At 34.7% G+C, this 23,169-nt stretch overlaps 1 long non-coding RNA gene across 2 annotated transcripts; it reads right to left on the bottom strand.

Annotated features, from left to right (window-relative positions):
- Positions 1 to 2,658: 2,658 nt before the first annotated feature.
- On the bottom strand, positions 2,659 to 22,313 carry LOC120076362 (uncharacterized). Of its 2 annotated transcripts, XR_005481509.2 has the most exons (5): positions 21,791 to 22,313; positions 4,496 to 21,417; positions 4,329 to 4,418; positions 3,004 to 4,242; positions 2,659 to 2,924 (listed from the first exon to the last, which is right to left on the bottom strand). It is a non-coding gene; the product is annotated as an uncharacterized LOC120076362 (long non-coding RNA). The 2 variants fall into 2 exon arrangements; XR_016529398.1 differs by lacking the exon at positions 4,329 to 4,418.
- Between the last annotated feature and the right edge of the window lie 856 nt (positions 22,314 to 23,169).

Here is a 23,169-nt window from a genome sequence, read left to right as displayed (position 1 = left end):
CCCAAAATGAAAATTTCAATAATTAGCTACTAATCAAAACTCCTGTTTCTCGATCCAACATCACAAACCAATGCATAGAGACTGTTGTTCAAATGAACTAAGAAATGTTAAAATTTCAAAGATCATATCTTATTTTTCTAAATAAAAGTTACATGATAAAACTGCAAGAAATTATTTCAAAACATAAAACCACAACAAATCCTTTTAGAATAGAACATGGGAGGAAGTAGAGCAGTAGAGAGGAGGAAAAGAGAGGAAAAGAGAGAAATACGGTTCATCAATCAATTCCAAACCTTTGCTTATTAAAATAGACTCCATCACATATACTTGCTTACTTCATTGACCAAATAGTTCATCTCTAAGTATCTAAAATGAAAAGAGAGAGAGATAAAGTCTTACGTCAAACTAAATCAAAACTTGTTTATAGAAGAAATATTACAAGTTGAATTGAAAACATCTTCTAAAAATGGATTTTTAAGGCCACTATGCATAAATAAGAAATGACATCAAGGTCTTTATCACAAACAATATGTTTAAATAGACATAGAAACCTAGTTAACAAAAGTTTTCAGCCATTAGTGAGTTTACGATGATCAGAATAAAAAAAGGATTTAACCACTTAAAGTATACATAAAGACAAATATCATAATAGTGGTGAAATATACATATCTGTACAATCATACATTCGAAGATCAAATGAAGCAATTGAACTCTCAAATGAAAAGTTTAGATCATCATCACTTTACGATTATGGAAAAATTAAGGGATATAAAAATCTTTACGATTGTACAATATAGAAATTAAGAAATAAAAATCATTGATTGATAGCTTAAACGGTCGTCAAGTTAAAAAAAGAAAGAAGTGCAACAATTGAGAGGTAGAAGGGAAATGGAAAGTGTCAGAGAGAGAGACTGACGGTGAGTTTGGTGTTGAAGTCATTTGACTTGGACATCTGTTATCTGTAACTTGAAGAGAGATTAAGGAAGTTTAGCTCTAAAACCAAAACATAAAAAAGACCATTAACAAAATTAATATTTATAAAAGCTATTGTCTTTCATACACAATAACATTACAAAGAGATTAATAATAATTTCAAATGAATCACTTATGCTTCATGTGTATAATATACATATAAGAATATAGTGAACAAAACCATCCTTTATTAATTCAACTATGCCCTTCTTTTTTGTACCTTCTGTTATCCTTTTGTTTAGAGAAGTAAGAAAAGTGTTCAACTTTGAGAAGAAACTCTACCTTATATATCAAAAGAATTATAAAGATACACATATTCTCTTGAAAAAGAAATCACCATTGCCAAACTAAGTCACAAAAGTACAAAGAAACCTACTAGATTTCATCTCTTCAAATGGCTGGTAGAAGCTACATACCTCATTTTCTCTAGCCAAATTTGTCCTCCCCTGTAACGAAAATAGAAAATTTCATATATTTGTAACATTAGTGTAAGTCATTAACATTCATATTCAATACCAAGGACATTAATGTGTGTGACTGAAATAACAAAAACCTTATTTACCTAAATTTTAGCATTGACCAACTTCAAATGGGAGGAAAATACAAAATAGTAATGACAGTGGACTAGGAGAAAGAGTAATTTACCTTGATGGCTAGATCTTGTTTCAAACCTCACTACAAGAAAATCGATCTTTTTCGAAGGTCAAAACCTTCGAAAAAATATTTAATAGACATTTGATACATTTTTTTTTAAAGATTATCTCAACCTTTGAAAAGTGTCGAAATAGATCCCGTCGAAAAAACTTTTTCAAAGATTTACTAACCTTCGAAAACTATTATTTTTCAAGGTTGATTAACTTTCAAAAATTATCTTAAAAAAAGAAGAGCAACCCACTTTTCAGAATCGAAAAGAATCATGGGAAAAAAGGAAAAAAAACAACTAAATCATCCCCATGAGCTCACTGATTATTAGGGTTTTTTTTTTTTTTTTTTTCATTTCTTTTTCCTTTTCCCCCATTTGTTTAACGGGAAATCGGGTGAATTTCAACACAGAGATTGAAACCCACCAAGCAAATTGAAGTAAGAAAGTGAATAGAAAAATGTAGTGGAAGAAGATGACGAAGGGGATTCCAGAATAGAGAAAAAAAATTTGAACCAATTCTTAATCTTGAACTCTAAAATGACACTATAGTCTAAACTAACTCTAATTTTTGTTTAGTCTACAAATTGAAAACTTGGAAACTACTAGTTTGAAATATTCATATTAGACTTCTTTAAATCAATATTTCTAGAACAGAGTAACAAAGATGATAAATTAATGACCTTTACTCAAACTCTAACCAATAACATCATATCTATCCATTATTTTATACTTACCATTTTCTCTTGTGTAGTTTTATTCACAGTCAATCCATTATTGCTCAAGTGAGTTAGCTCCCAAATTCTAATTCGACTCGGTTCTTCATTAGTAACTCGAACCTATTTAAGTGAAAATATTATATATTAGATAATTTGACCAAATTAAAAGAAGTTTATGTAATTTTTCATCTAATTATCTATTTTTCAACTCTTTGTTGTATACTTTGTGAACCACATGTGTGATATACATTCAATTTAGAATGCTTCTTTTGGTTTCTTTCACACATCTCCTGTATTTCAAAAGTAGAGTATGAGCAACAATAAAAAAAATAATAATAAGTACAATTTTTTTTTATTTTTTTATGTACAAGAAAAAGATATTAGAATACAACTTGATATTCAGTTGACTTTCACAACTTTGAAAGATATTCTGCATTGTCTCTTGTAATTCCTGGTGGAATATTTACTAAAGCTTCTACAACTGTATCATATTTGTACAACCATTTTTTCTTTAAACTATCTCTCCAATTATTATAAGATCAGTGAATTTGAAGCAATACTGAAGTCTCATGACCTTCAACTTTAAATCGTTCCTGCAAAAAAAATGGTAGTTGTAATCTAATTATGTAGGAAGTAAATTAAAGGAAAAAAAATAATTATTTTTTCACATACCAATGTAAACTCAAATAGTTTCCTTTTTGTTGTTGTATCAATATCTCTCAAACTTTTTACTTGCAAATGAGTAAAGTTGACTTGTCTAACTAAGATAGTGCATTGGCTTTTAAAGATATCAACATTATCTCCAACGGGTTGTTTCTTCCTCCATGACACATCAAATCTAATCTCATGAAGTAGTTTAACTAGTTTGAGATTACGTGTGAGACCACGTACTTTTCTTACTATAAAAGAAGATTCTAAAGTAAAAAGAAAGAAAAGAAAGTAAGTTACTAATAAATAAAAAACAAATAATATATATTACAAAAAAAATGTTACCTCTATTAAGAATTTTTTCATGACTAGTAGTTGATCTAATTTCTCCCGTAATCGATGATGAAGCTTCTAAACCAACTTTAAATTTTGTTGAAGATTGTTGATCTTCAACTATTTGGTTAGATGTAGATGCAATCGTAGTATTCTCGTGACTATCTATATTATTATCGTTGTTGAATCTACTTCTTACTTTTTTCATCCTTTACACAAATAATGAACTTGTTGGAAAAAAACAAGTTAGATAAATAGCATAATAAAAATTGAGTATTAGTTTAAGAAATAAGAGATCATATATTATAAAGTTAAAAAGAGATTACCCAACATAAACGATAGACAAAAAAATTAAGAATTAAATTGCTCAATTTACGTCTTCTTCGTCATCTTCTTCTTGACAATCTTCATCTATGATCAAATGGATATTGTAATAATCTCTTGGATCAACTTTCAACACAAAATACCAAACCGGATTTCTTCTATCTTCAAGGTAAAAAACTTGTTCAGATTGGCATGCTAATACAAATGGCTCATTTGTAGCCAATGTGTACATTATATTCACACTAGTTAGTCTATGATCATCAATTCTAATTCCTTTACCAATACTGTTGATATTCCGCCATTTGCATTTAAACAAAACGACATTGTTTCCACCCATATATTACAATTCAATAATCGAAAGGGGCTTCCCGTTTTGTTTTAGCGCGCAGTGTCATGCAATACACCAAAGTACTCTTGATCATCAGTTCCTCTCACTACTATCCCACTATTTTGTGTTTTTCTTAAATCATCATCATCCTTGATACGAAATCTAAATCCATTAACAATGTACCATTTGTAGCATGTTTCTTCTTGTGACGAACCTCGAGATAAATCTAATAATTGTTTTTCAACTTTCTTGCTTCCATCGATATATAATTTAGTAACCTACATAAAAAATAGTATCAAATTTTAAAATGAATAGAAATTGTATAGATGAATAAATATCATAACTGTTGTTTTTTCTCACTTACATGATCTTTAAACCATTTTACAAACTCTTTATCATGTTTTTTTTTTGTGCATTTCTGGGGTCAAGATGTTGTAATCCTTGTATGTGCTCACTAAAAAATTAAAAAGTTACTTTAGATTCTATTTAAAAATATTTTAAAAAATCATCAACAAGAAAACTTTTACATACCTAATATATAGGAGACCATCATCACAGTTCTTTAAAATATAGAGATGAGCTTGTCTCCACTCTTGTATCGTTAGCCTTCTTGTTTATTTGACTGGTCCCATAGGACGACCAATTGGTTTAAAGATAGATATTCCTTCATAAGGATTATGATCATTATCTCTATTTCTTCTCTTTTAGTTGAACTTAGCTTCTATAGTGTGAAAATATCTAGTGTAGAACATTACACATTCATTGCTGATATAACCTTCTGCAATAGAACCTTCAGGATGATCTCGATTGCGTACATAAGCTTTTAACTTACTTACTTAAATACATTTCAAATGGGTACATCCACCTATACAGAATTGGTCCACCAACTCTAACCTCATTCGGTAAATGGATTAATAAATGCACCATTATATCAAAGAATGACGGAGGAAACATCATTTCCATTTTACAGAGAAGTTTTGCTATTTCAACTTTAAGAAGATTTATATCGTCTACTTTAACCACTTTTGAGCACAAGATCTTAAAAAAATTGCTCAATTTAATCAATACATCTCGAACTTCCTTTCTCATCAACCCTTGAAGTGCATATGGAAGCAAATATTCCATAATAATATGATAGTCATGACTTTTAAAACCAAATAATTTTCTCCCTTTTAGATCGACACACCTTCCAACAATAGAAGAGAATCCATTTGGAACTTTTAATTTCTTCAACTACTCACAAAATGCATTTCTTTCATCTGATGACAATGTACAACATGAAGCTGGTAAGTATAATTTGTTTTCTTGTATTGGATGCAATTCCTTTCTTATATCCATTTCTTCAAGATCAAGACAAGACTTCAAATTATCTTTAGTCCTCCCTTTAAAATTCAATAATGTACTGATTACGTTTTTACAAACATTTTTTTCAATATGCATGATATCTAAATTGTGTCGTAGTAATAAAGTGCTCCAATAAGGTAGCTCAAAGAATATGTTTTTCTTTAGCCAATCTTTAGAACATTTTCTCTTTTTCACACTATTGCCAAATACATGTTCTCCAAATTGGTTCACTTGTTCAAGTATATCACTTCCAGACAAATTCTTAGGAGGTAGGTTTTCTTCAATAAACCCATCAAACAACTCTCGTTGTAGTCTCCATTCATGTTTTATGGGTAAGAAACGACGATGACCGATGTAGCACATCTTTCCACTATTTTTTAAATAAAGTGATCGAGTATCAAAATTACAGAATGACAAGCTAAAGTCCCTTTTATATTCCAACCAGATAAGTTTTCATATGCTAAAAAATCATTAACTGTCCATAATAATGCAACACGCATGTTAAAATTTTGTTTTAGTGAAGCATCATAAGTTTCAACCTCTACATCCCATAAGAACTTCAGTTCATCAATTAACGGTTGTAAAAAGATGTCAATATAATACCAGGGCCTTTAGGTCCAGGAATGAGTAATGATAACATGAAATAAGGCTCTTTCATACACATCCATGGTGGCAAATTATATGTGATAAGAATGACAGGCCATCTCGCATCGAATGGGAGTTCTCTTTCTTAGAGCTCTTCCCACTTTTTAGTAACAAAATAGGCCAGACACTATAAGATATACTCATATTTCCAAATGGATTAAATCCATCACTAACCAATCCAAGTTGAACATTTCGAGGCTCTAAAGCAAATAAACTATATGATTCATCAAGTGTTTTCCAAGCAATAGTGTCAGTAGGATACCTAAGAACTCCATCATACACTCGTCCATTCAAATGCCATACTATATGATTCATCAAGTGTTTTCCAAGCGATAGTAAAGTAAATGATTTATTACTCTAACTTCCAAAAGACTTTAGATGAAACAACTTCATAATGAAAGACAACTTAGAATATTTTTTACACCTAGGATAAAGCTCTTTTTCTGCATCATTCAACAATCTATAAAACTGAGAAGCATTCTCATTAGGTTTTTCATCATAACCATGCTTATTTGATTCTCCTTTACCAATCCAGTTATTCATGTTAAAAGCACCAAAATGATCCTCTAGTATTTCAAAAACATCTTCATCATCAGTGTCATTATCATTTTCTCCTACTTCATAAGTAAAACTTTCTTCACCATGCATTGTCCATCTAGTGTAACTTGGAACTATTCCAAACATTAACAAATCTGCTTCAACATCATCTTGAGTCTTAAGTACTGCATTATTGCATCTTTTACATGGACAAGATATTTGACTAGTCGTTGCATGCATAAATGCAAAATCCAAAAAACTTCTAACTCCATTTCTATATTCTTGCAATACTCGATTTCCAATTTGCATCCAACTTCTATCCATGTTATACACTTTTTTCTAAAAATTATAAGATTACCTAAACCAAATTAGTACTTTAAGCTAATTTACAATTCAAAAAATAAAAGCGAGAAAATGATAATAAATGAAAAGTAAATAATGTATTTAAAAGTAGTTTAAAGATCATCATAATACAAATAGAGAATCATTCATTCTATTCTCTTTTTTCACACTTTGGGTTGATGTTGGCAAAAGGGTGTTACTCTGCATTATACACTTTTATGCACTTCAAAATATGAAATAGTAAGAGAATAAAAATGGGGAAGATGGAGATTCAAGAAGTATTTTTACCTCAAAAAAAGCATCCACATTTGGCTAAATATTACTTTAAACTAATTATTACATCCAACAACATCAAATTATTACTTTAAACTAATTTACAATTCAAAGAATAAAGGGAGAAAATGACAATAAAAGAAAAGTAAATAATGTATTTAAAAGTATAAATAATATAAGTATTCATCATGATTTTTCATTGTGTTTTTAGTTTAAAAGATTAAAAAACCTACTTGTTTAAAGGTATGTGCTCAATGGTCCACTAGTTGGTATTGTTCCAAACAAGTCATTGTTTGAGACATCCGTGAAACAAATGAGACACAATCCATCATAAACTAATCACATGACATGGCACAAAACTTCAACCAGGGATGTATATCACCTAAATGAACTAATACACAAGGGTGAAATTATACAAAGACTTACACAAGTTTAAGACTTGTAATTCCAGTAAGTTCTCTCGAGATTGGTCCATTTAATCGGTTATCATTAAGCCGTCTACGAAACAGAACAAGAGTTCAGACAAAAGATTGTGAAAAGAAAGGGTCACAGGAGAAAGCATTGATTCAGATTTTACTTCCATCCAGAAACAAAAAGATGATAGCCATTGGTTTTAGAATCCTTACATGTCACACCTCGCCCCATCATTTAGTTCCTGCATCTATCGCATAACTCCAACGGCCCATCGTGTAGCTCAATTGTTTAGTAAATGATCTCGCTTTCAACAATCTCGCACATAGCCTATCGTTTAGCTACCGCACCCATCGTTTAGCGCAGACGCCTTATCGTCTAACGCATCTGCCTATCACTTAACGTCATCGCCCAGCGCCTGCGTCTATCGCCTAACGCCCATCGCTTAGTATTATGCCTATCGTGTAGCGCGTCTGCTCATCGTTCAGTGCAGCACGACTATCGTCTAGCGCCTACGCCCATCGCGTAGCGCGATCGTGTAGTCTATCGCTTAGCGTCCGCGCATCACTTAACGTTTAACGCTATCATCTAGTGCTATCATCCAGCTCTACGCTTATCATCTAATGCTTTCACTGATCGTACAGTACTTTGCCTATTGTATAGCCCGATCGTCTAGCGCGTCACTCCTCATCGTTTAACGCGGCATGTATCTTCACGATTGTCTAGTGCATCGCTTAGCTCCACGCATTGCTATACAATCGCCTACCTCATCGTTTAGCTCCCCACATTGCTACAGGATCGTTCAACGCCCGCATATACAATCGCCTACCACATCGTGTAGCGTCGCTCATTTACTAGACAATCGTCTACCTCATCGTGTAGCTTTGCTCATTTGTTACACGATCGTCTACCCAGCGCCTTGCGCTCAACATTTCTCTTTCTCTGCTCTTGCTCACACATACCCAATACATGAGAAACTCTTGGCAACACCTCTTGCCAATACTTCGGTCAATCATGTGTCCAACCTTACAAACGCATGGTTGCCTTCTCACCTTACAACCTTACAAATGCATGCGTCCAACATTACTTTCTTCAACATTCTGATCCATACAATCATAAAAGCATAAGTCTACCAAAATAAAAATCTCCATTACAGTTTACAGAGGAAATATCACAAAAGAATATTCTGGTAAGCATTTGTATTTGAGAATATAAACCTTTCATAAACTAGATGCGATTTAGACAGATTTTATGTGACATGAATAAAACTAAGAATGGTTGATAATGTAAGAGATGCAAAAACACCAAAACATTATGAGCGAAGCTGCTTGAAAACCTAAGAGTGGAGATCGGAAGCAGAGATCGAAGCTTGAGCTTGAAAGTGATGGAATGGCAGAGATCGGAGCTTTTATTAGACAAAGCTGCTTGCGAACCTAAGAGTGAAGATCGAAGCTTGAGCCTAAAAGTGATGGAATGGCTTGTCGGAGTTGGAACAGAGCGAAAGAAATGAAACTTAGCAGCAGAACGAATAGTGCGAAGATTCGAGGAAAAAGCAGAACAAACAGCGCGAAGATTCGAGGAAAAGGCGGTACAAACAGAGCGGAGGAGACGGCGAAGGAGATGATGGGGGAGATGGCAGAGGAGATGATGAGGAGACGGCGGAAGAGATGATGGAGGAGATGGCGGAGGAGATGGCAGAGGAGATGGCGGAGGAGATGATGGAGGAGACGGCGAAATTAACCCTACAAGTTTTTTTCTTTTCTAAATTAACCCTACGGCGGAAGAGTGCTTATGAAATATCACTCAATTTTTAAAAATTAAGCATTCCATAGATTATTTTAAATAAATAATCTAACATTCCATATTAAATAAAGAGGGCTAAATAAATAAAATAAATAAATATTCCATATTAAATTGATTCTATATTTAAAATTATTTTAAAAATAAATAAATATCACTTGTGCTTGTAGAAATAAAATATCCACAAGTTTTTTTTTTCATAATAAATTATTTCTTTAAAAATAAATAAATAGATATTTCCTCAAAGGTTTTTTAAAACCTTCGATTAAGAATAATACATATTTCAAAGATTTCAAAATCCTTTGATAAATGTATATCTCTTTCAAAGGTGTCTATAACCTTCGATAAAAGTATATATATTTTTCAAAGGTTTTTTAAAAGACATTCGATAAAGGATAATACATTTTTCAAAGGATTTTAATGTCCTTTAATAAATATATACCTCTTTCAAAGGTATCTAATATAACTTTGGATAAACGTATATATTTTTCAAAGGTTTTTTAAAGACATTTGATAAAAGGTAATACATTTTTCAAAGGATTTCGATATTCTTTGATAGTGTATATCTTTTTTAAAAGTTTTCCTAACACTTCGATAAATATATATATATTTTTAAAGGTTTCTATTAACCTTCAATAAAAATACATATTTCTCGAAGGTTTTTTAAAGACGTTCGATAAAGGGTAATACATTTTTCAAAGGATTTTGATAACCTTTGATAAATGTACATCTTTTTCAAAGGTTTTTCTAACACCTTCGATAAATATATATTTATTTTCAAATGTTTCTATTAACCTTCAATAAAAATACATATTTCTCGAAGGTTTTTTTTAGACATTCGATAAAGGGTAATACATTTTTCAAAGGATTTTGATATCCTTTGATAAATGTATATCTTTTTCAAAGGTCTTCCTAACACCTTCGATAAATATATATTTTTTTTTTCAAAATTTTGTATTAACTTTTGATGAAAATACATATTTTTCGAAGGTTTTTTAAGGATCTTGGAGAAACGTACATCTTTTTTGAAGGTTTTTTACAACCTTGGATAAAAAATGGTCGTAATGGGTCAATTTTCTTTAGTGTCTCTTGGTAGTGTTTGCTTCAGAGACTGAAAGGTGAGAGAGGTAGCAAAACAACCTTTGTGATAACACATGCTAAGATGCAAATCAAGTTCAAATGAGAAGGATACACAAATCTGAACATTCTATATGATGGATCATATATAGCTTATCATAGTTTTACTTATAACCAAAGTATAAGCACCAAGAGACTAATATATCCCAATAAATTTCTATATGAACTCTCTTTACTGACAAACTTATTAAGTAATATTCTGATAGTATAAATTTAGTCAAATCAGTTGTTAAACTTAAATTTAAAACATAAAGAGAAGAATACATCTTAATGAATAAAACTGGTATTCGTGGCCAAATTAATAAACTTACAAAATTATTTAGAGTTTTTCATAACACATAGCAAAAATTAGAAAATACTAATACATAGCAAGATAACACCTCACCAATACATCAACAACTTTAACATCATCTAATTCATACTAATAAATTTCAAAGAATTTAGTAGGAAGGTTAATATCATAGAACAGTGGGATTTTAAAATAACTAGTTTTAGAGGCAAGTCTTTAGCAACTAACATCATTCATAATATATCATTAACAATTAATAACCATTCTAAAATGTTTATATAAACTGTGTATGATAATCTAACACATTTTAAATAATGGTTGGATCTAAAAGTACAAAAAATAAAAAATAACAACAAATAAAGAAGCATAAAAGAGAAAACTTGCTAAAACAAAAAGGAAATAATGCCAGAAGAGAACCAACTTGAATATTTTGAATATAAAACTCATAAAAGTGAAGAATCTAGCTCTGAGACATAATAGTTACAGTGAGCACAAAACTTTTTTTCACTTGTATATATATATCCAAGAGGTTACATCATTTATCCTTTCCTTTCCATGAAAGGTTACTAGAGAGTATATATATATGTATATTCTTCAACTTAATGGTTGCCGCAAAAATCCAATAAATCATGTCGTACAATTTTTTTAGCTCATAAGGATGGATTTGGTCTCTGTTTAAGAGAACCTAGATAGTTAAATTACAAAAATTTGAAATGTATGAAGTTTATAAGATATGCCTTCAAACTAAAATAAAATTACCTTGAGCATTGTACCGTATAACAAACAAGAGAGATTCAAAAGAAATATATGAGGCAAAATTGAGAAATTTATGTAAAAACAAAAGTCGATTAGATAACAAAAAAAGATAACCTTGAAAGAAAAAAAACGTAGTATATCAATTCTTCGCTTGCCTAAAGACAACACAAAAAAATTAGCCATTAGCCAACAACAAATAGATTAGTGAGCTGACCTTGAAAGGAACAACAAACGATTTAGGAATTCGAAGCTTAAGGCATTTGAATCAAAGTTTAGCTACACTAGGAATCTTTGGAAATATGTTTGTTAAAGCAATATGATTATGAATCAACAATCTCAAATTGTCTCTCAAAATCAAAGACGCAGAGAAGTAATGCAGTTGTTTCAATTGTGCTTACAAAAGACACCCTAGAAATTTGCAAATCGACAATCAAATATCATATTCCAAAAGTTACAATAAAACTCAATTTCCATAATATTCAATGTCCATAAAGCAACAAGCACGCCAATTAAGCAATGAAACAAACTTAATAATGGAAAGCATGTTTATATGAATGGAAAGTATGTTTTGCTTGGTTATTATGCGTATATATAAAAGTTATGTATAGTGTTGAAATTAGGGTTTTGCACTCTAGGAGCAATTTTGTCTTTTTCATTGTATCCTAGGGTTTCCCTGTTCTCTATTTAAGCTGTTGGTCTGTTGTATTCCTTTGTATCAGTTTTCTAATAAGAATTCCCTTATCCCGTGGTTTTTCTCCCTAATTAGGGTTTTCCACATAAATTCTTGGTGTGCTATTTTCTTTTCCCTACTCTATTTTTCATCATGGTATCAGAGCATGGAGACGAAACCCTGGCCACTATTGAGGAAAATCCAACAGGAGAATCCAAACCAATAACCCAGATATAACCACTATTATCCAAAAAGCCATTGACAGGTACTTCCAAACCCTTCTTCCCCACTTCCGTGAAGACCAGCCGCCGCCGCCCTACCCACCGCCGGTCGTCTCCTTCACAGACCCAACAACCAGCCGCCAGACCCAACTCAAAACTTGTCTGGCCGCTACCCATCTGAACCAGCCGCGCGCAGATGAAGATGGCCATTCGGTTCAGACGCACGCAAACGAGGGTGACCAGCGACCGGCCACACGAAACTTGTCCGATCGATCCCAGACGCTGCCGACCAAGGCCGTGGAGCCCCAATCCGCTATACCCAGCGTCGATTGATCCAGATCAATGATGCTCGAGCCCCAATCTGCTATACCCAGCGCCGATTGGTCCAGATTCATGATGCCCAACACCGATCAGTCAAGTTCCCGTCCGTTGGGGTTGCCGTCAGCCTTTTCTCAGATCGGTGCCTCATCTCAATCTCTACCACACCAAAGGACAGATGGAAGAAGTATGGGTATTTTCCAGCCGGGTATGAGTAACCGAATGGGGCAGTTTTCGCCGATTATGGATGAGTTTGGAGGGGGTGAGTCTTCATCATACCACCAGGACCAAGGAAATATAATCCAAGATCAAGTTACCCAGTTGCAGTTGCAGATTAAATGACAGAACGAGATGTTTCAGCAGCAACTTACTGCTATTGGGGAAGCTATGGGATCGACATCCAAGATCCAACCAGATCTAAATCCATACCCTGAAAACTCGGTAACTTCATTCCTTACTTACCCTTCAAATTTATGTTCTGGAACTATAGGCAATTCTTCTGGAATTATTATAGGAGAAAAATTGAATGATGATAATTACTTCACTTGGTCCCAATCTATTAAAATGGCTCTTGATGGCCGTCACAAATTTGGATATCTGACAGGTGAAATACCAAAACCAAGGATCGGTGATCCCCAAGAGCGAATGTGGAAAGGAGAGGATTCTTTGTTGAGATCAATTTTGATTGGAAGTATGGAACCTCAGGTTGGAAAACCTTTATTGTATGCAGCTACAACCCATGATATTTGGGAGGCAGCCCAGAACTCTACTCTAAGAGACAGAATGCCTCACGTTTATATACTCTACGTAAGCAGGTCTATGAATGCAAACAGGGAACGATGGACGTTACTGCTTACTTTAACAAGCCATCTCTGTTGTGGCAAGAGATGGATTTGTGTCGTGAAATGATTTGGAACTGTCCTTGTGGAGGAGTGTTACATTATCAGTCTGAAGAAACGGAAAGCGTGTATGACTTTCTTGTAGGATTCAACTCTAAATTTGATACAGTGCGCAGTCGTATATTGGGGACCAGACCTATACCATCCCTAATGGAAGTCTGTTCTGAAGTTCGCCTGGAGGAAGATAGGTCGAGGGCTATGAACAGTACACCTATAACACCAACAGATTCTGCTGCTTTCAAAACATCAGACCTTGTACAAGATAAACAGAACAGTAAGCCGCCCCCAGTGTGTGAACATTGCAAAAAACCCTGGCACACTAAAGATCAGTGCTGGAAACTTCACGGTCGATCGTCAAATGGTAAGAAATGACAGCTAAGTTGGGCTCTTGTAGGTGAATCTGTTACTGAGATACTCAGACTCAGAACCAGGAAACTACTCACAGCACTACTACAGTGAGTGTAAGTGCAATCGCCCATACAGGTACTTTTCACTCCTTTGGCCTTGTGAGTATAACTGGTAATAAACTGTGGATATTAGACTCAGGAGCCACAGATCACTTAACTGGTTCTTCTGATCAATTTTTATCTTATCAACCTGGTGCTGGAAATGAAAGAATCAGAATTGCAGATGGGTCCTTTGCCCCCGTTGCTGGAAAAGGACGGGTGTCTTTGCCGGCTTAATACTCCAAGATGTGTTGCATGTGCCAAAAGTGTCTTACAATCTATTATCTATTAGTAAACTTACAAGATATTTGAAGTGTCGTGTTATCTTCTCATCTGATGATGTTGTTTTTCAGGATCTGACTTCGGAGATGACGATTGGCACTGCCCGGCATGACAGGGGACTCTATTTCCTCACTGAAGAAGCTTCCTTTAGGATATGCGATAGGACTAGTTTGTTTTCTTCTCATTTTTCTATTTCTGAAACTGATTATATGTTATGGCATTATCGCCTTAGCCATCCTAATTTCCAGTATATGAATTATTTGTTTCCTCATCTTTTTCGCAACATTAATATTTCTAAATTGAAATGTGATGCGTGTGTCCAGGCCAAACAGCCTTGTGTTTCTTTCTCTTCTCAGCCTTATAAGCCCTTTAAACCCTTTGCTCTGTTCCATAGCGATGTCTGGGGTCCTTCACCAGTCACTACCATAACTGGGAAGCGTTGGTTTGTAACCTTTATTGACGATCATACTCGACTAACTTGGGTTTTCCTTCTAACTGATAAATCAGAAGTCACTTCAGTTTTCCAACAATTTTACAATTCTATAGAAACTCAGTTCAACGCTAAAATCGCTATTCTCAGGAGTAATATGGTCAAGAATACCTTAGTAACGCCTTACGCGAATTCCTTGTCTCCAAAGGTGTTGTCCATCAGAGTTCCTGTGCGTACACTCCTCAACAAAATGGAGTGGCCGAACGGAAAAACTGTCACCTCGTTGAAGTTGCCCGCTCTCTTATGTTGTCAACCTCTCTTCCCTCTTATTTATGGGGTGATGCTATCTTGACAGCAACCCATCTAATAAACCGCATGCCATCTCGGGTCCTAAAATTCCAAACCCCCTTAGATTTCTTCAAAGAGTCTTAACCAAATTCCAGACTTCTTTCTGATGTACCCCTTCGTGTCTTTGGTTGTGTGATATTCGTCCATACACACGGATCTAACCGTACCAAGTTTACCCCTCGGGCACAAAAATGTGTTTTTGTAAGGTACCCTCTACATCAGTGTGGGTACAAGTGTTATCACCCTCCTTCCAGAAAATACTTTGTCTCTATGGATGTGACATTATTTAAAGACCATCCATTCTTTCCCAATGGTTCTCTTCAGGGGGAGCATTCTAGTGAAGAAACCAATTGGGGTCCCAACCTTTCTGCCTTACCTGAACCTAAACCCATCCTTGATGTCAGTATCAGTACCAACGCACCTATCCTCCTAATCAAACAAGTCCCTTGGATCACATACTATAGAAAGAATCTCAGGAAGGAAATAGCGTCGCCTGTTATCTCTCCGGCTCCAGTTCATGAGTCTGAATAGAGATCAGTTCCAGGTATTAGTAGTCCTATCCCTAATCATGATAATAAATGTGATAAAATTGATGCTTGTGTTGAAAATGTTGAGAGAAAAAGCAGGGAAGATAATGTCAGCAAGGATGTGATTGAGGTCGATGATGGTGCAGAGACAGATGATTGTGTGACTCTTGAAGACATGGTAGAACCTGGAAAAGAAGCATCTCTTATTTTCGCTGGAAAAAATGTTGAGAGTGGGAAAATAACAAAACCGGAGGGAGAATGCAGTATGTCAGAAGAAAATAAAGATAGAGATGAATCCCTTGATCTTCCGATTGCCCTAAGGAAAGGTACGAGATCGTGTACTAAATATCCGTTGTAGAGTTGCTTGTCCTATAGGAATTTATCTCTTGAGTTCAAGGCCCTCACTACAAACCTAGACACAGTGGTGATACCAAACAGTATACACACAACGTTGAAAAGTCCTTAATGGAAAGCCACAGTTATGAAAGAAATGAGAGCTCTCGAGAAAAATCATACGTGGGATCAAGTCAATCTTCCAAATGGTCATAAAGCAGTCGGATGTAAATGGGTGTTCACAATAAAGTATAAGCCCGATGAAACTATTGACAGATACAAAGTCAGACTAGTGACTAGGGGTTTTACTCAGACTTTTGGGGTTGATTATTCAGAGACCTTTTCGCCAGTTGCAAAGCTAAACACAGTTCGGATCCCCTTTCTATTGCAGTTAATAAGGATTGGCCTCTTCACCAGCTTGATGTGAAGAATGTCTTTCTCAATGGAGAACTGGAGGAAGAAGTCTATATGAGTCCTCCCCCAGGATTTGAGAAACAGTTTAATCACCAAGTTTGTAGATTGAGAAAGTCCTTATATGGGCTAAAGCAGTCACCAAGGGCTTGGTTTGGAAGATTTACTATGTTTGTAAAGTCGCAAAAATATAAACAGGGTCATTCTGATCATACTCTGTTTACTAAAAGGTCTGTATTCGGGAAAATTGCAGTTTTGATTGTTTATGTTGATGACATTGTTATTTCAGGCGATGATACCTCAGAGATTGACCGATTAAAGGTAAAGATGGCTGAGGAATTCGAGATCAAGAACCTTGGAAAACTAAGATACTTCTTTAGAATGGAAGTAACTCGATCAAGAGAAGGAATTTCAGTTTCCCAACAGAAGTATATTCTGGACTTGCTTAAAGAAACAGGTATGACGGGTGCAAACCAGTTGATACCTCTATAGAAGCAAATGCAAAGTTAAGTAATATGAGTGAAAGTGTTCTATTGAGCAAAGAAAGATATCAGCGACTTGTTGGGAAATTAATATATCTATCTCATACTAGAACCGACATCTCTTATGCAGTGAGTATGGTAAGTCAGTTCATGCAGTCTCCATATGAAGAACACATGAGGGCAGTTGAGTGCATTTTGAGATATCTGAAACCTCTTCAAGGAAAGGCTTGATGTTCAGGAAAACTGAAAAAAGATGTATCGAAGCTTACACTGATGCAGATTGGGCAGGATCTATAGTAGACAGAAAATCAACATCAGGGTATTGTACCTTTGTGTGGGGCAACCTTGTTACATGGAGAAGCAAAAAGCAAGGTGTTGTTGCTAGAAGCAGTACCGAGGCAGAATTCAGGGCCATGAGTTTAGGGATCTGTGAAGAGATCTGGCTTGAAAAAGTTTTGAAAGACCTGATCAAGAGCATAACGGTCTAATGAAACTCTACTGTGATAATAAAGCAACCATAAGCATAGCAAATAACCCTATCCAACATGACAGAACAAAGCATGTGGAGATTGACCGACATTTTATCAAGGAAAGACTCGATAGTGGCAACATTTGTGTTCCTTATATTCCCTCCAATCAACAAATTGCAGATGTCCTAACCAAAGGGACTTCCCAGACAGTTGTTTGACGCATGTGTGAGCAAGTTGGGACTTATTGACATCTACGCCCCAACTTGAGGAGGAGTGTTGAAATTAGGGTTTTGCACTCTAGGGGAAATTTTGTATTTTTCATTGTACCCTAGGGTTTCCCTATTCTCTATTTAAGCTGTTGGTCTGTTGTATTCCTTTGTATCAGTTTTCTAATAAGAATTCCCTGTGGTTTTTTCCCTAATTAGGGTTTTCCACGTAAATTCTTGGTGTGCTATTTTCTTTTTCCTACTCTATTTTTCATCATATAGTAATGACCGGACATTGCATGAAGCATGACACATAGGTTATTTTATAAGTGTTATAAACACCTAGTTGTGCACAATGGGTTTTAGTTGTTTCTTTTTAAAAGTTAAAGAGAAATTAGAACTAAAAGTAATAAGAAAGGCATACATGCTCACTTAGGTTTAATTCATGGTTTTAAAATGTTTAAAACTTGGATCACATAGACCTATGATCACGGTTCTAATATGATTAGCAACCCTAATGCTTTAATCTTTTAATCAGTTTAATAGGATTAAATTGACTAATAAAAGGTTAAAGTGTAGCAAATCTATCAATAAGGGACCTTTTGTCTAAGGCGGGTTTTATCTAGGCTAGGGTATTTAAGTTGATGGAAACATAACACCCCTACCTGGGAACTTACCTGGAAAGATGAATTAGATAGTTTTGATGTATGCATGCAAGTTAAGGACACTCCATTAAAGTGTTTAAATGTGGCTACTTGAACTTGTTCATATTTCATAGATAAACGTTGTTTATGAGCAGAGTTTTAAAAAGACGATTTAGACTAAAATCAGTAACCAGATTGTCCAGGTTAATGAACCCCTAGGTAGAACATTCAGTGGGAGGTACTTGGGGCATAAGATGTTTCACTTAAACTTTTCACATTTCTCTTAAATAGTCCACATCTTGAGATCTACCCTTGACCTCGAGGCACCTTTGGCGTGTCCCCCTAATAAATGGTGTTTGGGTAGGTCAATATCAAGGGGAATAATGTTGCTGAACTTAAACCTTTCATGTTTCTCCTAAATAGTCCATACCGTGAGATCTACCCTCGGTCTGGGAGCACAATGTTGCTGATCCGTTTACAAAGGCTCTCACGGCTACCGTGTTTGAGGATCAAATTCAGAGCATGAGTCTACAGGATCGCCCGCGGCTGGAGTAGGGCAAGTGGAAGATTTTCTTGTACTGGGCTTTTATGCCCTAATTTATTGTTTTGTACTAGTTTCATGTACACCCCACTTCGCTTTAGGACAAGTGAGAGATTGTTGGGGTTGATGCCCTAAAATCTCGTGTCCTATATTTTGTAAACTGTTTGTACGAACGCTTATGTTGTTTAATATATGATATTTTACTTCACATCTTGATTTTGCTCAGTTGTATGTTTTATTTGTTTTACCACAAACCAATAAATATAAAATCACTAGTTATCTATATATAACTTAAGCATGTATGTGGTGACATATAAGTGGATCATGTCTCAAGTGATAACCAAAATGATTTGTAATATATGGATATAGGAGGGAAACCTTATCCTGGTAACGCTACGGATGCGGCTCGCTTTGTGGAATGGACACAAGTGTTGTGACTTGTCACAGATAGTCTAATCCTGATAATTCATGTAGGGGACATGTGAGCGAGAGCGTCCTATACAAATAGTTTGTATAAGACCTGACCACGAAGTGTTAACATCTCGTTATTTAACACCGTTCATGACAGAGACTTCACTTCACTAGGATGGCCATCGGTAACATGACCTCAATCCAGAGTGAGTTGAGAACTCCTGTCATTGCTTTGATTTTTATAGGTGCGAGTGGCCAGGTCGCCGATTCAAACCTATCATTTTGGGGATTCGTCTGATTTGGGAGTTGGGAACTCAGCTACACAAGATGAAACTCACTTCTTCAGCGAGGCAAGGGTAAGTAAATAGATAACTAGGCTGATTCCAGGGCTTGAATGATGTGGCGCCACACACCTTCTCTTGGCCCTAAAGGTGTTCACATATAGTTGGATTGTGTTGTATTATTCATTAGAGGAATCAGTGGTACTTAAGGAGTGAGATGTAACTACAGGGACAAAATGGTAAATTGGCCAAACTGTACTTATGAGCATTTATGAATGGTCATCGTACTCATGATTGGTTATATCCGATGGACACAGAAATATATTTGTGGTAAGAATAGTTCAGTTGTTGGTCTTTAGTGAAATGCCTGACAGTTAACAGATGGTGGATCTCGTGGCTAAAAAGTTTAGCCAGCTATTCATAGACCGTTGGAGCTTCGAGCCACAAGTCCACTAGGTCCACTAGGTCCCCTAGGTAGCTTGGATAAAGTCCAAAATCAGTATTTGGGTCAGTTTGAAATATTCAAATTGACAAGAGGGAGTTCGATTATATATGATATAATTGGACTGGTTAATTATATATGATATAATTGACTAAATGTATGAGATATATTATTATGGAGAAAATTAGATATAAATATGATTTATATCAAGTGGAGGAGAAATTACGATGATCGATATGTGATATCAAACTATAGGGTAAGAATATAATATAATTATATTCATTTATTATTAAATTGGTTAATTATGAGAGAATTGACCGAAATATTCTCCTTAATCGTGCGTTAGTGGGAGCAGCCGTGTTTGGTTATGGTAACCGAAGAATAAAATGAAAATTTGTTTCATTTGCAAAAAGTTTGAAAATTCGCAAGCAGTGTGAAAACGTATTGGTCGCTTAGCTTGAGAGCCATACGATAGAGTTTCATTGTCTAAACAATCGCACACCCGCGTCTAAACAATCGCATGCCTTTCTTTAAATAATCGCTTAGCTTTCTCTAAACAATCGCTTAGTGTGCCACGTTTTCTAAACGGTCGTATACCTATTACTAGACGATCGCTTAGTAAAACCTACACGATCGTGTAGCTTTGTCTAAATGATAAGCATCCCTGCTATACGATAGCTTTCTCTCTCACTTATTTATCGTCTACACGATCAGCTTTTCCTCCTACCTCTACCAAATTCACCAAATACCACATTTTGGATTCCAACTCCGAGAATACCAAGGGCTCCAACTGGTGGCGTAGTCCCCGCTGCTTACTTGTTCGTGCTTGTTTGTGTTGCTATCGTTCATGTAGACGATCGTGCTGCAACAGCCGACTGATTTACTGGGCGATAGAGTTCGTAAGGGTTCTTCCGCTGCGTTTGAGTTCGATTTTGAAGAGAGTCTTCAACTGGTATGAGAACTCTTTCCCTTGTTTTTTATTTATCAAAGCATGTCGTTAATTAGTGTTAATTTGTATAACTATATGTTAGAATGTATGTGTTGTATTTTGATCACAATGAAATCGGAAAGATCCAAACGCGCTCATAGATGCTCTTCGTTAAGAGTTCCTTCAGTCTATAATCAAGTTCTAGTAGAAATTTAATATCAAAGTAACTTTGCAACTAAACAATCTAACAAAAAGTTAAATAATCTCACGTGTGTATAAAAAAATCACAAGTGCTAGAGGAACAAGATGGAACTTAAACCAAAATGGTAAAAAATACAAATTATTATATCATCTCATTAATATTTTCCAATATCAAAATTGTAAAGCATGGCACTATAATTATCAAATATATACTATATCAACCGATCATATTTGTGGGTTAATGAAAAAAACGTGAGGAAAAATCAGGCATAATTGGGATAATTATGAAAGTTTATACTAACACATTATGGCAATTCAAACAAAGACATACAAAAAAAGTTTCAAACCTTATTGATCTTGGGAAGATCAGATTTAGTTCCTGTTCTTGAGTATTTCTTCAATCAACTCTTCTTTTTCTTGCTTGTACTCTGTGCACATCACGAATAAGTTGATAACCAAATGTAACATCATAAAGAAATCAGAAAGCCAAAGCAGATGGATTTTTGTACATGAAACTGAATCTAAACAATTATCAATTTGAAATTTAATGGAAAAGTGTTAGGTAAATGCATTTTTAATCCATTTAGTTAGATTTTGTGAGCTAATTTTTCAAGTGTGAAATAATTTTGAAGTTTGAATAAACTTCAACAGTTTGTTCTTAGAAATATGATCAATTCTGCTATATTAATCAGAAAAATGGTTTGAACTCTGATTGGTAACAACGATTTCCCCAATTTGAAAGACAAACAAAATCTAAACGAGCAAACGAGAAAAAAAATTAAAGCCACAATAATCACTCACAAATCGTCGATTATACAGGTGGGAAAATTCGAGCAAGCCAGATGAAGGTGAGGCTGAGGAGTTTCTTGAGCTTCGTCCGCCGCTTCTCTCTTTGTGGCGTGCCCTAAAAAATGAGTAGCGAAAACAGTGGTAATGAATTTGAGGCGTGCCCTAAAAAATTAGTGGTACCTCTCTTAGTTTTCGTTTTTCTTTTGAATTCCGACGTCCAACAATGGAAAGTCATACCATCTCTAAGATCAGTGGTAATGAATTTGAGGCTTGCCCTAAAAAATGAGTAGCGAAAATAGCAGTGCATGGTGGATTCAACAAAAATTATAAGGTTGACATTCTCATCAATCGAGAAAGTTGGGTTCTAAGAGAAGAAATATAGGTTTCAAGCGTCGATAGTTGTGATTTGAGAAAATAAGAGTTGAGATTTGAGAGAAAGAAGATTGGGATTTTGTGTGAAGAGATAAAAAAGGAAAGAATAGAAATAGAGAAAAAGAAAATATGAGTTTTGTGTGTTTGAAAAAAGGGTGAAGCGTGCCCCCAAAGTTTTGTGTGTTTCGGCTTTGTTGAGCTTTCTTGGTGGAACCTCGGCTAGGATGAGGATCGAGTTTCACATTAACTTTTTCCAAATCTTAATCTTTCAGATCTTTCCAAAATTTAAGAGTCACATTGCCAAATATGTAGAATTTAGAGGAATTTGAAAAGATAATTGTAATTCAATTTGAAAATTCATGCAAATATAAATTGAACATAAGATTTGCAAAATTATGCAATATTTTGTATAAGATTTGGGATAGAACACATGAGAAAATTTGAAAAGAGCTAAGATTTTGTATAAGATTTGGAAAAATTGCACAATATTTGAAAAAATTATATGGATTTTGATGTTCATCTTGGACAAAATTGTACTGAGAAAGCCCAAAAGAATCAATAGTTGAATATAAGATGAAAAGTTATTTTTTTATTCAAATCTCGGTGTTGATTTCGGTCGAGAAGGATCAAGAAACTAATTTAATGAATTTTAAAAAAGACTATTAGTTGAAAAACGTAACGTCCAAGTTTAGGAGGGGACATGAATGAACTGATATCAAATCTAAATGAGAGGGATCCTGAGTGTATGAAAGTATGATTAAGAAAGTCTTAAAAGAATTGAAAGTCACTATCTACATCAACAATCATAAGAACTTCATAGATAAGCATGCTTAGCTTGGAACAATTCTATATTGGGTGACCTCATGAGAATTTTCCTAGAATGTATGTGAGTGAGGACAAGGCATGCTAAAAAGAGTAGTGTTTGTTTGTGGGGATAACTTTTACTTCTAGAAGCATTCAAGACAAGTAAGGATGACGGCCAATGTTGGTTTGTGAGGACAACTTTCACTGTTAGAAGC

Source organism: Benincasa hispida, chromosome 4 (assembly GCF_027475165.1).
Source record: "Benincasa hispida cultivar pf3 chromosome 4, pf3_genome.v1.1, whole genome shotgun sequence".
Lineage (NCBI taxonomy): Eukaryota > Viridiplantae > Streptophyta > Magnoliopsida > Cucurbitales > Cucurbitaceae > Benincasa > Benincasa hispida.
Note: the sequence above shows the minus strand (reverse complement) of the source record. Positions and strands in the feature narration are given on the sequence as shown.